Source organism: Mus caroli, unplaced genomic scaffold (assembly GCF_978045245.1).
Source record: "Mus caroli unplaced genomic scaffold, Mus_caroli_1 scaffold_2, whole genome shotgun sequence".
Taxonomy (NCBI): Eukaryota; Metazoa; Chordata; class Mammalia; order Rodentia; family Muridae; genus Mus; species Mus caroli.
In genome coordinates this window covers 68,332,610-68,349,179 of record NW_028227257.1, presented here as the reverse complement: position 1 = coordinate 68,349,179, position 16,570 = coordinate 68,332,610, and the positions used below count along the sequence as shown (strand labels likewise).

The 16,570-nt window shown below is 41.1% G+C and overlaps 1 pseudogene; it reads right to left on the bottom strand.

The window, feature by feature from the left end:
• Positions 1-5,588: 5,588 nt before the first annotated feature.
• Positions 5,589-15,717, bottom strand: LOC110306872 (eukaryotic translation initiation factor 4 gamma 2 pseudogene; annotated as a pseudogene).
• Positions 15,718-16,570: the final 853 nt, after the last annotated feature.

Below are 16,570 nucleotides of genomic sequence, written 5' to 3'. Positions count from 1 at the left end.
AACTTAGAATTTCTAAACTCATTTTTTTGTTTTTTGGTTGGTTTTTCAAGACAGGGTTTCTCTTTGTAGTCCTGGCTATCCTGGAACTCACTTTGAAGACCAGGCTGGCCTCGAACTCAGAAATACCCCTGCCTCTGCCTCCCAAGTGCTGGGATTAAAGGCATGCGCCACCACCGCCCAGCTCTAAACTCATTTTTATATCTTCACATAGCACTATAAAATAGTAAACAAACATCAAGTCAATAAGATATGATATTTGAGATGTATAGTCTGCCATTTTAACATCTCATTATATATTCTCTTCTTTGCTATTCAACTATGATAGGACTGAGCAGCAAATTTTATAGTAAAATAATTCTAAAGTCTTCTTCAGTCCAAACACAATCATACATAAGTGAAGGACGGTGAACCATCTATTATTGGGATATCTTTATTCCATGATAGAGTCATGTCATTTGAAGAAAATACTAAGACTGGAGGTTGGGGGGACATTTCATGGAGTTTCTTCATTACCGCAGAACTTGAGTTTATATTACTTAATGCAGTAGATTAGCCAATTTTAAACTAGTATTACCCAATCACCTCACCACAACTGAACTAATCCATTCCTATTTTCTCCTCAGGAGTTGGTAGTGACTTTGGGTCGTTATGTTTTTTGTTGTTGATTTGATTTGGTTTGGTTTGGGAGGGATTTCTCTGGAGTGGAATCGGGACTTTATTCTATGAACTGAGACTTGTCCTGGAGCACACAGAGGACCAGGAGGAAGCCTATCTGGATGGAGTTTTCCTACCTCACCTAGCTCCCTCATTCTCCTTCTTCTTTCCTTTCTGATAGTGAAAGAAACCTCATTCTAAACCTGGATCATTTCATTCTATTTTGGAATTAATGTATAGCATTAAGCCTTGCTAAACTAACCTTTGTATACATATTTTTAATCATTATTTAAATTTTTTTTAAAAAGACCTGTGCACGTTTTTTACAATGACTGTTAAGAGCCACCCTATGGTGGAGCCCTCTGGTTAATTCATTCTTTATGTAAAGCAGAGAAATTGAGATGGTGTATACAGGCATCAATCAATATTCAGAAAAATTACTATGTGCCAGTGGAGGATAAAATAAGGTTAATGATTCACAATTACAGATTTCTGGGCTACCACCACCTAGAACAGTGGGTTGTTGCAAAAAAAAATTATTTTAGCACAACACATAAATGACATGTAATGTAAATATATTTCTGCTTCTCTGTAACTATCTATGCTTCTAGGACTACATCTATAGCAAGTTGCTGATGTAAAGGTCGAACAAACAACAATCTTAAAGGTCTCATGGGGCAAGAAGATGAATTTTGTGTTGAAAGTTGAGAAAGAATTAATGTGTCCCGGAGTTCTAGCTTGTGGCATAGTGACTACAGCTCCTACTTATATACTATATCCTCTAAATTGCTAAGAGCATAGACAGAAATACTCTCACCACAGCAAAGTAATGGTGGCATTAGTACCTAAATTAATTAACATCACTGTGACATACAGTTCCCTTTGTGTATGTATACCAAAAGACAGTTTCATACAATTCAAATACATATAACTTTTATTTCAAGTTATGTACATCAAGAATGTTTGTTGAGAAGAGGAAAGTTGAATAAAAGATTGTCAAATAGATGTCAAAAATATTTCACAGCCTGTAATTATCATTCAAAGATGAGGAATAGTGTTAAAAAGCAGGCCTAAATGGATGAATTACAGGAATCTTCCTATTGGATCAAGAGGAATAAAGATACAGTTGAAGAAGTAGGCACTGGCCATATGGGCCTGCTGAGAGATAATAATAAGAGATAAAGGGAGCATTGTTACCCTGAGAGCAGCTTGATTCCATGTCAGTTCTGAAGGTCAGCCTAGTTATAGGCAAGGTGGAGATGTTTAGAACATCAAAGCTAGAGTCCCTTCCCAGTTACAAGAGAACGCCTTCTGAGATTTGTGCAGGAAAACCTGCCTGGTGAAACAAAGGAGCAGAAGGGGAAATCGAAAGTGAGAGAGAACTGAAGATTAATTGCTTTGCCTTGATTATTTCTGTCACTCATAAAGAGATTCTAAAGCTAAAGTCAAACTTCAGAAATTATATAACTCAAACTTCATCAAATTAGATCAAGCTGATCAAATTAGATTGATGATCGCCTGCTATTTTATTTTGAATTAGATATAACAGTCTGATTTTATAAATAAATTATGGAAATCATGCTTTTAAATCATTATGGCAAGCAGGTTTTGAATTTACTTACAATTTTTTAGGCTTTATTTCTATGTATGAGAGAGTGTGTGTCACTTGTTTTTCATTGCCAGAAAAGGTCTGAAGAGGCCATTAGATCTTCTCAAGTTGGAGTTACAGGTGGTTAGGGCACCACCCTCTAACCCCCATCCCCAGAATGCGTTCTGGGACCAAACTCAAAGACTTCTTAAAGTATATTTGCATAGGAGAAAAAGTGATTGAGTGTTATCAGCATTTGTTTCATGAAGATTGAGTATGCATTTACTAACATGTCCTAAAACTCTAATTGTTGAAAGATAATACCACAGTAATATAACCAGAATCACAAAAACATTCAAAATATTAGCATGAAAAATTGCATTCACCTAAAGCTGAAATGTTTTTAAATTAAAGCAATGTAGTGATTTGAATAGGTTTGGCTCAGGGAATGTCACTATTTGGACATGTGGTCTTGTTGGAAGAGTTGTGTCACTGTGGGCATGGGCTTTAAGACCCTCATCCTAGATGCCTGGAAACCAGTCTTCTCATAGTGTCTTCAGATGAAGATGTAGAACTCCAAGCTCTTCCTACACCATTCCTGCCTGAACACTGCAATGTTCCTGTCCTCAATGATAATGGACTGAACCTCTAAATCTGTAAGCCAGCCCCATTTAGATGTTGTCCTTATAAGAGTTACCTAGGTCCTGGTGTCTCTACAAAACAGTAAACTAAGAAAGCACAACTAGGAAAACCTTGATGTATAGATTTTAGTCAAAGCAGAGTCATTACACTTTCTTCATTGAATCCCAGCCCTGCCATTTCCAGCCTGCACAGGAGTATGCAAGAATTTGTAAGCCATGTGAGAGGGGATCAAGCTATGTGACTCTCTTGATACTTTTGTTGGTTAAACTAGTCCTGTCTGATGTTATCTTTTAGATTCATAAAAGCTTTTGTCTTATATCTTCCAAAGTTCCATTCTACAACATCTCAGTTAATCAAAGACTGTATATGTATGTATGTATGTATGTATGTATGTATGTATGTAGATGTGTGTGTGTGTGTGTGTTTAAAAGATATATGTTTGCATGCATGTCTGATTCATTGGTGTTGAAGATTTTCTTGCCATATGTTACTGAGGAAGCTCCTTTCAACATCAGTAACCAGGCTGTGCTTCTACTTTATGTTTTTGAAACTTATTTGAAGACTAGAAGCCTCTTCAGCACAAGGCACACAAAACTCTAGAAGGAATGTGAACAAATCAAGCCATGTTTGTAGTATCAAGATTTAAACTCCTTAAGAAGATATTTAAGGGACAGAAAGATAGATGAACAGTTAGAGAGACACTTGCCACCAAACTGAACATCCTGAGGCCATTCCCCTAAGCTCAAATTATGGATAGAGAAACCCAACTCCTGCAAGTTGTCCTCTGAATTCCACAACATGATGTAGCATGAGCACACAAACACACTGGGTAGTGGAGGGGGGGGAAGGAGAGAGAAAATAAATAAGCAATAAAACATTTTATAGTCTTACTAAAAACCTGTTGCATATGAGAAAAAGTAGCAGGCATTGAAAACAGATGACATTCCTGGTGTGAGAAGTCACAGTGACACTGTCTCAGAACCATGGAGATTCACACATTACACTAAGCAAGGTGCTAAGACCAACCTGTAACCACACTCAGAAGGCTACTACAGGAGAATCACAAGCTCAAGGCTAGCTTGGGCTACATAGTGAGACCAGTTCTCAAATGATAAAGATGTCAGGGAAAGTAGTAACTTAATTACAATGGAGACTTAGCTAATCAACACAAGTCAAAATAGTTAGTCACAAAATCTCTGGCTGATTAAAAAATACTTTCATTGTGTAACACTTCCTGTCAATAGGTGGAATCTATTTCTCCACTCTTAAAGCTGACTAGGTGCCTGAGGTTGTTTTTGACCAATGGGGTGTAGCAAAGATTTTGTTTCATGGATTCCAGAAGTTAGGGTGTTTTGCAGCACTGCTTGGGATTTTTTTTTTCTGCTTGTATTCTTTAATCAACAATGTGGAGCTAACACAGCTTGGGCAAAACTAACAACTATGGACTGTTTTCAAAGAAGTATCTAGAACACAGATCTCCAAGGCTCCAAGCATATAAGTAAGCCATATAAACCATTCCAAATTCAGTCTGATAAATGGCCTATACTTCTGAGGAATTCCAGTTGAGAACAGAAAAATCATTCAGCTTCTTAGTCTGAATTTTAGAATTCTGCACAGTTAAACTAATATTAATTTAAGGTATTGCATCATCACCAATGAAAAAATGATAAACTATATAGTTTACAAGTAGCCCTTTCTACAAAGTTTTTATGAAAAGTAACATATTTTACCTATAAATTTTAGGTTCTGTTGATTCTTATAAGTAAAAAAATCGTACTCTATGAAAGGTCAAAGTGTAAATGCCTTGTCTTTTCCATGCTTCCCCAGCTCGTTGAGTGCCTGAATTTGAGCTATTCTTATTGACTTCTGTTTTTCTCTCCAGATCACATAATCAATGAAAAATTGGCTCAGTGTTGACCAGACAGCTCTACCTCTTTTTTTTTTCAAGTATCACAATGTTTATTGATAGATACAAGTATATAAAATCAGGGCATGAACATGACTTGATAAATTAAGTAGACTTAATTTCAATACTATATAATAAGAGGGACCAATTCAAATTCTCACCATTTGTTTCACACCCACAAAAACCACTTCAAGGGCATTAATGACCTCTCAAACTGATCAGTTTTGTGCAAATAAACCATGTTTCTTTTAAAAAGACTTGTGCACTTGCCCAGGCTCAAGGATTTTAAAATCTAGCACATAAAGCCCATTACTAGAGGTAGAAATATAGGCAATATACTATTACAGCAACAACCATCAATTACAGTTAAGAATTTTTCTGTAACAACCAAATGGATAATCAAATATTGCAACAACTCAAGTATTACTGAGCAAAGTGCATCTCTACAGTATTCAGTGTTGCTATTCAGTTTTCTAACTTAAAACAGCCTATGGTAACTGGCATCAAAGAAGTTCCTTGCAATAGACTGCCTCTGCTTGAGAACTTAGGATGTAATTATTGCATGCTGCTAATATTCTATCTAAACATTAAGGATACTCCTAAAGTATTTGATGGTAGACTATGATTAAGACATCACACTACAAAAACCTTATGCAGAAGGAAACCTTACGGACGTGTTTCTGCTTTAAATATTGTGAAAAAACGTTACAGTGGAATGAATTTTCGCAGTGGTTAGGTCAAAGGCAGTTACATCATAGCAACAGTATGTTTTGCACAATTTAAGGCTTGGCTGGTTCTTTAGTCAGCTTCTTCCTCTGATTCTTCTTCTTCAGAAGTTTCTAGCCAGGTTAGCCACTGATTCACCTGGAACAAAGCCTTGCCTTTTCCTGGAAACTCTTGAGTTATGTCTTCCTTCCAAGCTAAGAAAGCTTCCTCTTCAATAATTTCCATGTCATAGAAATGAACAAAAATATCGAAGTAACATGCCTTTTGGGAAGCTGCTGTTGTAACAGTGCACCTGCAAAGCATACAGGGCACTGACCTGTAGACCCACATGATCATGAAGAAATTTCTGCATCACTGGCTTAAAAGAGAGCAGCAGCTGTTTTTCCTGCTCTAACTGCTCTTTGGAAGGAGTAGAGGAAGAATCTGTTTCATCGCTGGGTGGGCTGACTTCACTAGAAATGTACTGTAAGAAGCTGGTCATTAAGATGTTCACAAATCCTTTATCTACATGAAGTCTGGGAGAGATGTTACCTTTAATCCATTTATATATAGTTTGAGGGGATGGATCCAGCTTAATTTGCTTCAATAGTTCCTTCTCTAATTTAAGGAGTGGGAATAAGAAACTCAGTCCCTTTCCTTCCAAAATCTCCAACATTTGATCCTTATTCTGATCAATTTCTGGCAGCATTTTCTGCATATTGACCTTGCTTTGTTGAAAAAGTTCGGTTAACCACTCTCAGTCTTGTAATTTAGCTAATTGCTGAAGACAAAGTAGGAAGAGAGGGAAGTGGGTGCCACGCTCCAGTGGTTGAGCTAGTTCGGAAATGCTCACCAACTCTGAAATTATAGCACGAGCTGCAAACTGTGCCAAATAAGATTTCTCCAAGGGGCTCTTCTGGTCAGAAAAGCACCGAGGCAGCTAGGACACAGGATCGGCTGACACTCGCCAGCTACCCACAACACCCGCCACAGGATCTTAAGACTTCTGGTGAGTGGAACACAGCTTCTGCTCCAATCCAATTGCGCGCGGGACCTGAGACTGCATTAGTTAGGGAAGCAGAAACCAGCCTGAGTAGGGCCACAGGCCTCATCCAGCCGGATCAGCGCCGGGGTAGCTAGAGTGCAGGGTTGCCTGACACCAGCCAGCTACCCACGACCCCTGCCACAGGATTTTGGGACTGCTGGTGAGTGGAACACAGCTTCTGCTCCAGTCCAATCACGCGGGACCTGAGACTGCTCTGGTTGGGGAGAGAGAAATCCGGCCTACATAGGGCCACAAGCCTCTTCCGGTCAGAAAAGCACCGGGGCAGCTAGGGCGCAGGGTCGGCTGACACTCGCCAGCTACCCACAACACCCGCCACAGGATCTTAAGACTTCTGGTGAGTGGAACACAGCTTCTGCTCCAATCCAATTGCGCGCGGGACCTGAGACTGCATTAGTTAGGGAAGCAGAAACCGGCCTGAGTAGGGCCACAGGCCTCATCCGGCCGGATCAGCGCCGGGGTAGCTAGAGCACAGGGTTGCCTGACACCCGCCAGCTACCCACGACCCCCGCCACAGGATTTTGGGACTGCTGGTGAGTGGAACACAGCTTCTGCTCCAGTCCAATCACGCGGGACCTGAGACTGCTCTGGTTGGGGAGAGAGAAATCCGGCCTACATAGGGCCACAAGCCTCTTCCGGTCAGAAAAGCACCGGGGTAGCTAGGGCACAGGGTCGGATGACACTTGCCAGCTACCCACAACACCCGTCACAGGATCTTAAGACTTCTGGTGAGTGGAACACAGCTTCTGCTCCAATCCAATTGCGCGCGGGACCTGAGAATACATTAGTTAGGGAAGCAGAAACCGGCCTGAGTAGGGCCACAGGCCTCATCCGGCCGGATCAGCACAGGGGTAGCTTGAGCGCAGGGTCGCCTGATACCCGCCAGCTACCCATGACCCCCGCCACAGGATTTTGAGACTGCTGGTGAGTGGAACACAGCTTCTGCTCCAGTCCAATCACGCGGGACCTGAGACTGCTTTGGTTGGGGAGGCAGAAATCCGGCCTACGTAGGGCCACAAGCCTCTTCCGGTCAGAAAAGCACCGGGGTAGCTAGGGCGCAGGGTCGGATGACACTCGCCAGCTACCCACAACACCCGCCACAGGATCTTAAGACTTCTGGTGAGTGGAACACAGCTTCTGCTCCAATCCAATTGCGCGCGGGACCAGAGACTGCATTAGTTAGGGAAGCAGAAAACCGGCCTGAGTAGGACCACAGGCCTCTTCCGGCTGGACCAGCACCGGGGTACCGCCAGCTACCCACGACCCCCGTCACAGGATCTTGAAACTGCTGGTGAGTGGAACACAGCTTCTGCTCCAATCTTTAAACAGTGACAATGATAAAAACTAACCCCAGAGATTACCAGATGGCGAAAGGTAAACGTAATAATCTTACTAACAGAAACCAAGACCACTCACCATCATCAGAACCCAGCACCCCCACTTCGCCCAGTCCAGGGCACCCCAACACACCGGAAAAGCTAGACACGGATCTAAAAGCATATCTCATGATGATGGTAGAGGACATCAAGAAGGACTTTAATAACTCACTTAAAGAATTACAGGAGAACATGGCTAAAGAGTTACAAGTCCTTAAAGAAAAACAGGATAACACAATCAAACAGGTAGAAGTCCTTAAAGAAAAACAGGAAAACACATCCAAACAGATGATGGAAATGAACAAAACCATACTAGACCTAAAAAGGGAAGTAGACACAATAAAGAAAACCCAAAATGAGGCAACACTGGAGATAGAAACCCTAGGAAAGAAATCTGGAACCATAGATACCAGCATCAGCAACAGAATACAAGAGATGGAAGAGAGAATCTCAGGTGCAGAAGATTCCATAGAGAACATCGGCACAACAATCAAGGAAAATGTAAAATGCAAAAATATCCTAACTCAAAACATCCAAGAAATACAGGACACAATGAGAAGACCAAACCTACGGATAATAGGAGTGGATGAGAATGAAGATTTTCAACTCAAAGGACCAGCAAACATCTTCAACAAAATTATAGAAGAAAACTTCCCAAATCTAAAGAAAGAGATGCCCATGAACATACAAGAAGCCTACAGAACTCCAAATAGACTGGACCAGAAAAGAAATACCTCCCGACACATAATAATCAGAACAACAAATGCTCTAAATAAAGATAGAATACTAAAAGCAGTAAGAGAAAAAGGCCAAGTAACATATAAAGGCAAGCCTATCAGAATTACACCAGATTTCTCACCAGAGACTATGAAAGCCAGAAGATCCTGGACGGATGTTATACAGACACTAAAAGAACACAAATTCCAGCCCAGGCTACTATACCCAGCCAAACTCTCAATTAACATAGATGGAGAAACCAAAGTATTCCATGACAAAACCAAATTCACACATTATCTCTCCACGAATCCAGCCCTTCAAAGGATAATAACAGAAAAAAACCAATACAAGGACAGGAACCACGCCCTAGAAACAACAAGAAGGTAATCCCTCAACAAACCTAAAAGAAGACAGCCACAAGAACAGAATGCCAACTTTAACAACAAAAATAACAGGAAACAACAATTACTTTTCCTTAATATCTCTTAATATCAATGGACTCAACTCCCCGATAAAAAGACATAGACTAACAAACTGGCTACACAAACAAGACCCAACATTTTGCTGCTTACAGGAAACTCATCTCAGAGAAAAAGATAGACACTACCTCAGAATGAAAGGCTGGAAAACAATTTTCCAAGCAAACGGTATGAAGAAACAAGCTGGAGTAGCCATTCTAATATCTGATAAGATTGACTTCCAACCCAAAGTCATTAAAAAAGACAGGGAGGGACACTTCATACTCATCAAAGGTAAAATCCTCCAAGAGGAACTATCAATCCTGAATATCTATGCTCCAAATACAAAGGCAGCCACATTCATTAAAGAAACTTTAGTAAATCTCAAAGCACACATTGCACCTCATACAATAATAGTGGGAGACTTCAACACACCACTTTCACCAATGGACAGATCATGGAAACAGAAACTAAACAGGGACACAGAGAAACTAAGAGAAATTATGAATCAAATGGATCTGGCAGATATCTACAGAACATTCTATCCTAAAACAAAAGGATATACCTTCTTCTCAGCACCTCATGGCACCTTCTCCAAAATTGACCACATAATTGGTCACAAAACAGGCCTCAACAGATACAAAAATATTGAAATTGTCCCATGCATCCTATCAGATCACCATGGACTAAAGCTGATCTTCAATAACAAAATAAATAATAGAAAGCCAACCTTCACGTGGAAACTGAACAACACTCTTCTCAATGATACTTTGGTCAAGGAAGGAATAAAGAAAGAAATTAAGGACTTTTTAGAGTTCAATGAAAATGAAGCGACAACATACCCAAACTTATGGGACGCAATGAAAGCATTTCTAAGAGGAAAACTCATAGCTCTGAGTGCCTCCAAAAGGAAACTAGAAAGAGCACACATTAGCAGCTTGACAACATACCTAAAAGCACTAGAACAAAAGGAAGCAAATTCACCCAAGAGGAGTAGACGGCAGGAAATAATCAAACTCAGGGGCGAAATCAACCAAGTGGAAACAAGAAGAACTATTCAAAGAATCAACCAATCAAGGAGCTGGTTCTTTGAGAAAATCAACAAGATAGATAAACCCTTAGCCAGACTCACTAGAGGGCACAGGGAAAGCATCCTAATTAACAAAATCAGAAATGAAAAAGGAGACATAACAACAGATCCTGAAGACATCCAAAACACCATCAGATCCTTCTACCAAAGGCTATACTCAACAAAACTGGAGAACCTGGATGAAATGGAGAAGTTCCTAGACAGATACCAGGTACCAAAGTTGAATCAAGATCAGGTTAATGATCTAAACAGCCCTATATCCCCCAAAGAAATAGAAGCAGTCATTAATAGTCTCCCAACTAAAAAAAGCCCAGGACCAGATGGGTTTAGTGCAGAGTTCTATCAGACCTTCAAAGAAGATCTAACCCCAGTTCTTCACAAACTATTCCACAAAATAGAAACAGAAGGTACTCTACCCAACTCATTCTATGAAGCCACAATTACTCTGATACCTAAACCACAAAAAGACCCAACAAAGATAGAAAACTTCAGACCAATATCCCTTATGAATATTGATGCAAAAATCCTCAATAAAGTTCTTGCTAACCGAATCCAAGAACACATCAAAACAATCATCCATCCTGACCAAGTAGGTTTCATCCCAGGGATGCAGGGATGGTTCAATATACGGAAATCCATCAACGTAATCCAGTATATAAACAAACTCAAAGACAAAAACCACATGGTCATCTCGTTAGATGCGGAAAAAGCATTTGACAAGATCCAACACCCATTCATGATAAAAGTCTTGTAAAGAGCAGGAATTCAAGGCCCATACCTAAACATGATAAAAGCAATCTACAGCAAACCAGTAGCCAACATCAAAGTAAATGGTGAGAAGCTTGAAGCAATCCCTCTAAAATCAGGGACTAGACAAGGCTGTCCACTTTCTCCATACCTATTCAACATTGTACTTGAAGTCCTAGCCAGAGCAATTCGACAACAAAAGGAGATCAAAGGGATACAAATTGGAAAAGATGAAGTCAAAATATCACTCTTTGCAGATGATATGATAGTATATATAAGTGACCCTAAAAATTCCATCAGAGAACTCCTAAGCCTGATAAACAGCTTCGGTGAAGTAGCTGGATATAAAATTAACTCAAACAAATCAATGGCCTTTCTCTACACAAAGAATAAACAGGCTGAGAAAGAAATTAGGGAAACAACACCCTTCTCAATAGTCACAAATAATATAAAATATCTTGGCGTGACTCTAACTAAGGAAGTGAAAGATCTGTATGATAAAAACTTCAAGTCTCTGAAGAAAGAAATTATACAAGATCTCAGAAGATGGAAAGATCTCCCATGCTCATGGATTGGCAGGATCAACATTGTAAAAATGGCTATCTTGCCAAAAGCAATCTACAGATTCAATGCAATCCCCATCAAAATTCCAAATCAATTCTTCAACGAATTAGAAAGTGCAATCTGCAAATTCATCTGGAATAACAAAAAACCTAGGATAGCAAAAACTCTTCTCAAGGATAAAAGAACCTCTGGTGGAATCACCATGCCGGACCTAAAGCTCTACTACAGAGCAATTGTGATAAAAACTGCATGGTACTGGTATAGTGACAGACAAATAGACCAATGGAATAGAATTGAAGACCCAGAAATGAACCCACACACCTATGGTCACTTGATCTTCGACAAGGGAGCTAAAAACATCCAGTGGAAGAAAGACAGCATTTTCAACAAATGGTGCTGGCACAACTGGTTGTTAACATGTAGAAGAATGGGAATCGATCCATTCCTATCTCCTTGTACTAAGGTCAAGTCTAAGTGGATCAAGGAACTTCACATAAAACCAGAGACACTGAAACTTATAGAGGAGAAAGTGGGGAAAAGCCTTGAAGATATGGGCACAGGGGAAAAATTCCTGAATAGAACAGTAATGGCTTGTGCTGTAAGATCGAGAATTGACATGTGGGACCTCATGAAACTACAAAGCTTCTGCAAGGCTAAAGACACCATCAATAAGACAAAAAAACCACCAACAGATTAGGAAAGGATCTTCACCTATCCTAAATCAGATAAGGGACTAATATCCAATATATATAAAGAACTCAAGAAGGTGGACTCCAGAAAGTCAAATAACCCCATTAAAAAATGGGGCTCAGAACTGAACAAAGAATTCTCACCTGAGGAATACCGAATGGCAGAGAAACACCTGAAAAAATGTTCAACATCCTTAATCATCAGGGAAATGCAAATCAAAACAACCCTGAGATTCCACCTCACACCAGTCAGAATGGCTAAGATCAAAAATTCAGGTGACAGCAGATGCTGGCGAGGATGTGGAGAAAGAGGAAGACTCCTCCATTGTTGGTGGGATTGCAAGCTTGTACAACCACTCTGGAAATCAGTCTGGCGGTTCCTCAGAAAATTGGACATAATACTACCGGAGGATCCAGCAATACCTCTCCTGGGCATATATCCAGAAGATGTCCCAACCGGTAAAAAGGACACATGCTCCACTATGTTCATAGCAGCCCTATTTATAATAGCCAGAAGCTGGAAAGAACCCAGATGTCCCTCAACAGAGGAATGGATACAGAAATTATGGTACATTTACACAATGGAGTACTACTCAGCTATTAAAAAGAATGAATTTATGAAATTCCTAGCCAAATGGATGGACCTGGAGGGCATCATCTTGAGTGAAGTAACACAATCACAAAAGAACTCACACAATATGTATTCACTGATAAGTGGATATTAGCCCAAAACTTAGGATACCCAAGATATAAGATACAATTTGCTAAACGCATGAAACTCAAGAAGAATGAAGACCAAAGTGTGGACACTGTGCACCTTCTTAGAATTGGGAACAAAACACCCAGGGACAGAGACAAAGTTCGTAGCTGTGATGCAAGGATGGACCATTTAGAGACTGCCGTATCCAGGGATCCATCCCATAATCAGCTTCTAAACGCTGACACCATTGCATACACTAGCAAGATTTTGCTGAAAGGACCCAAATATAGCTGTCTCTTGTGAGACGATGCCGGGGCCTAGCAAACACAGGAGTGGATGTTCACAGTCAGCTATTGGATGTATCACAGGGCTCCCAATGGAGAAGCTAGAGAAAGTACCCAAGGAGCTAAAGGGATCTGCAACCCTATTGTTGGAACAACATGATGTACTAACCAGAACCCCGGAGCTCTTGTCTCTAGCTGCATATGTATCGAAAGATGGCCTAGTCGGCCATCAATGGAAAGAGAGGCCCATTGGACTTGCAAACTTTATATGCCCCAATACAGGGGAATGCCAGGGCCAAAAGAATGGGAATGGGTGGGTAGGGAAGTGGGGGGCGCTATGGGGGACTTTTGGGATAGCATTGGAAATGTAATTGAGGAAAATATGTAATAAAAATATAAAAAAAAAAAAAAAGATTTCTCCAAGGGGATGTCAATCTCCAGTTTGGGGCACTGCTTCATGCAGGAAAGCCTGCATGAAGTTGTCACTTGTGGCTTTCCCTTCCTGTTTGAGTAAACTGATCAAAGAGCTTGCTTTTTCTTTATCTTCATCACTTCTATCCAGTGACAGGATGATCACTTTGCTTAGCATCTCAGGAAGAAAGTGTTTTGGAGCTCTCATTTCTCTCACACCACTGACAGCGTTGTTGGCATTTCCACTGTTCAGATAGTCAGTCACAGCAGCTTCGGTCAGTTTAAGTAGTTCTTCCTTTGATGGTGGTGGCTTTTTGCTAGTCTTGGCAGGCTTTTCCTGGATAAGTGGTGGATTAGTTTTGAGACCAAGTTGAGGTGTGTGTCCCAGAGGCGGTGTTTGAGTGCGTGGTGGCTGTGCACTGGGAGGAATCATAGTTATCTGGGGCTGAAGCTTTGGCACCTGATTTTTATTCATTAGAAACGACTGAGCAGGCCTCAAACTAATCTGGCTTTTCATAAACTTGCCCCCATCTCTCCAAACTGCGATTGCGTGGGAGGCATGCTGTGCCCGCCCCCCATGGCCACTGAAGAGCTGACTTGAACGATGACGTCCCATTGTGGGTGAAAATCTATCCTGGATAACTCCTGGACCAGTACCAATTCCACTACCTGGCATTTGTCCAAATATATCAGCAAGTCCCCCAGGTGGGTTCCTATCCATTTTCATCCTTGGCGGCATGAACGGTCCCTCCAGGAAGAAGTCATTCCTCCCTTGAGCCATAGGAGCGGGAATAAACACTCCTAGATCTTTTGCTGCATCTTGACGGATTTGATTGATCGTCTTTGGTCCATTGTCAAGAAAAGCCTTGCGAGGAACCCAATGATCCTGCAGTAGGAAACGAATCCTGGCTGGCAATTCCTTACTTAACATTAAGGAACACATTCTGGCAAAGTACTGATCCATTAAGGACTTGGCTCGTTCATGGTCTAATGGAGGTCCCACTGTCCTCATTATCTGACAGAGGCACTCCAAATCCTCTCCCATATCTTTGAGTTGGACTCTCTTCTTCTTTTCCAAAAGTGTTTTGATGCACTTATGAAGGATAGATTCATGAATAAGATCAAGCTTGCCAAGTTCTCCAATGAACTTGATGTTCCCCAACATCTTGATCTTAGCAATGGTTCTCTGTTCCTCCTCCTCCTCAGGAAGGAGGGGATTTTCACGCTTATCATAGACATCAACATTTCTGGTTCGGTTTTCAAATTCATCTTGCAATTTGGAAATCAAGAGGCGTCTGAATGTTGTGCTTTGCTTCTGTCCTGGTTGACCCTCTGCTGCTGGGCCATCAAAGTTTGGTGCGTCTTCTGCCAATCGCAGACATAGCTGAGCTTACAGTGAGCTATACTTTGGCTCTTCTAGGACTTTGTCCACAATCAGCAGTATGACCCCTTTAAGGATGAGTTTAGACTCTACACCCACATTGAGGAGCTCAAGGCATAGCTTGTCAAACTTTTCAGGATTAAGCTTATTTAGTATGCCTCTTACTTTCCTGAAGATTGCATCATGTCTTTCTTTTTCATTTGCAGAGTTGTTTGCTGCGGAGTTGTCATCTCGTCTAGTGCTTCTTGCAGGAATCCATTTCTGAGCGTTTTGCCCTGGAATTTTCCCCAGGAACTTGCTGTGGCCAGCAGTCTTGGGATAGTGCTGAGATGCACCCCTACTTCCTCCTCCGCCCGAAGGAGCACCGAAAGGAGAAGCACCCCCTTCTGCAATCGCACTCTCCACTTTGGCAGCTTGACAACGAAGAATCTTCAAAAGAATAATATTAATGGATGGGGTGGGGAGGGGAGGGAATGGTAGAAATGAAAAGCCTTCACTGAGAACTCAGCAGCTTGCCACCGCAGCTGCCTCCTATGGGGAAGGGGAACGGAAAACAAAAAAAGGGGGAGGGAAGGGGGAGGAAGGAGACGCAGCCGGCTTGAAAGTCTCAGCTCAGAGGAGTAGCTGCTGCAGCCACCACCTGGTACTCGCTGCCACCTCCATAGAACTGATAAGAGGTAGAGCTCACTGCCTGGCGCTGAGGCGTGTCTGAAGCCCAACTTCCAGCTCTACCTCTTAACATCTCTAATTAGGTCAGCCCTTATCATGGGACATTGATTATATTTGGGAGTCAACATTAAAAGACATTTTACTACTTTTATCTCTCCATTCCTACCTCCTTACGAAAATGATAAAATACATTTTCACTTTTGGAAAGTATACATTTTCATTCTATGGAGTTTCTTTTCTTATAAATTAGAAATCAATAGGGTAAAGTATGTAAAATTGTGTGACCTTCAGCAACCAAACTAAATACTAAACACTAAATCCCTCGTTTCTCTTCTCTCTCCTCAAGTGACCCGTTACCACATTTTCCCTTTGGCTCTGGCCAAACTTCAGTGGTTCTTGGAAACAATTCCCTTGGCCAAATATACTAGGAATGGCAATCTCAGAACTCTGCGGTAGTACTGAAGTAACTTTCTAGCATTGCTTATTAGCTGCCCTTCCCTCTCTGCAGGGATTGCATTTGACTTTTTCTGTCAAGCCATGGCATAGGCTAGAGCTCAGCATGTTTGGGTTGTTGTCTAACTCCTGACCATTCCAACATTGATGCAGATAGGTTAAATGGATGGAAGCTGCTTTTTCATTATTTTCTCTAGTTAGTACACAAAATTTCCTAGTACAGCAAGTTTCATATTGATGTGTGTTTGTGTGTGCGTGTGTAGTGTGTGTGTGTGTGTGTGTGTGTTGTACTTTGTTCTTTTTGATTCACTCATCTCTCCTCCTTGTACCCCTCTCTAACTCTGATAGAAACTATCTTTGAAGCAATAACACACACCGCATTAGGAGAACCTAATCAACCAGAAGAAATGAATTCAATGTGGAAACTGAAGCTTGTTACCCACTGAGCATCAGTTAGAGTCTGCTCCACAGTA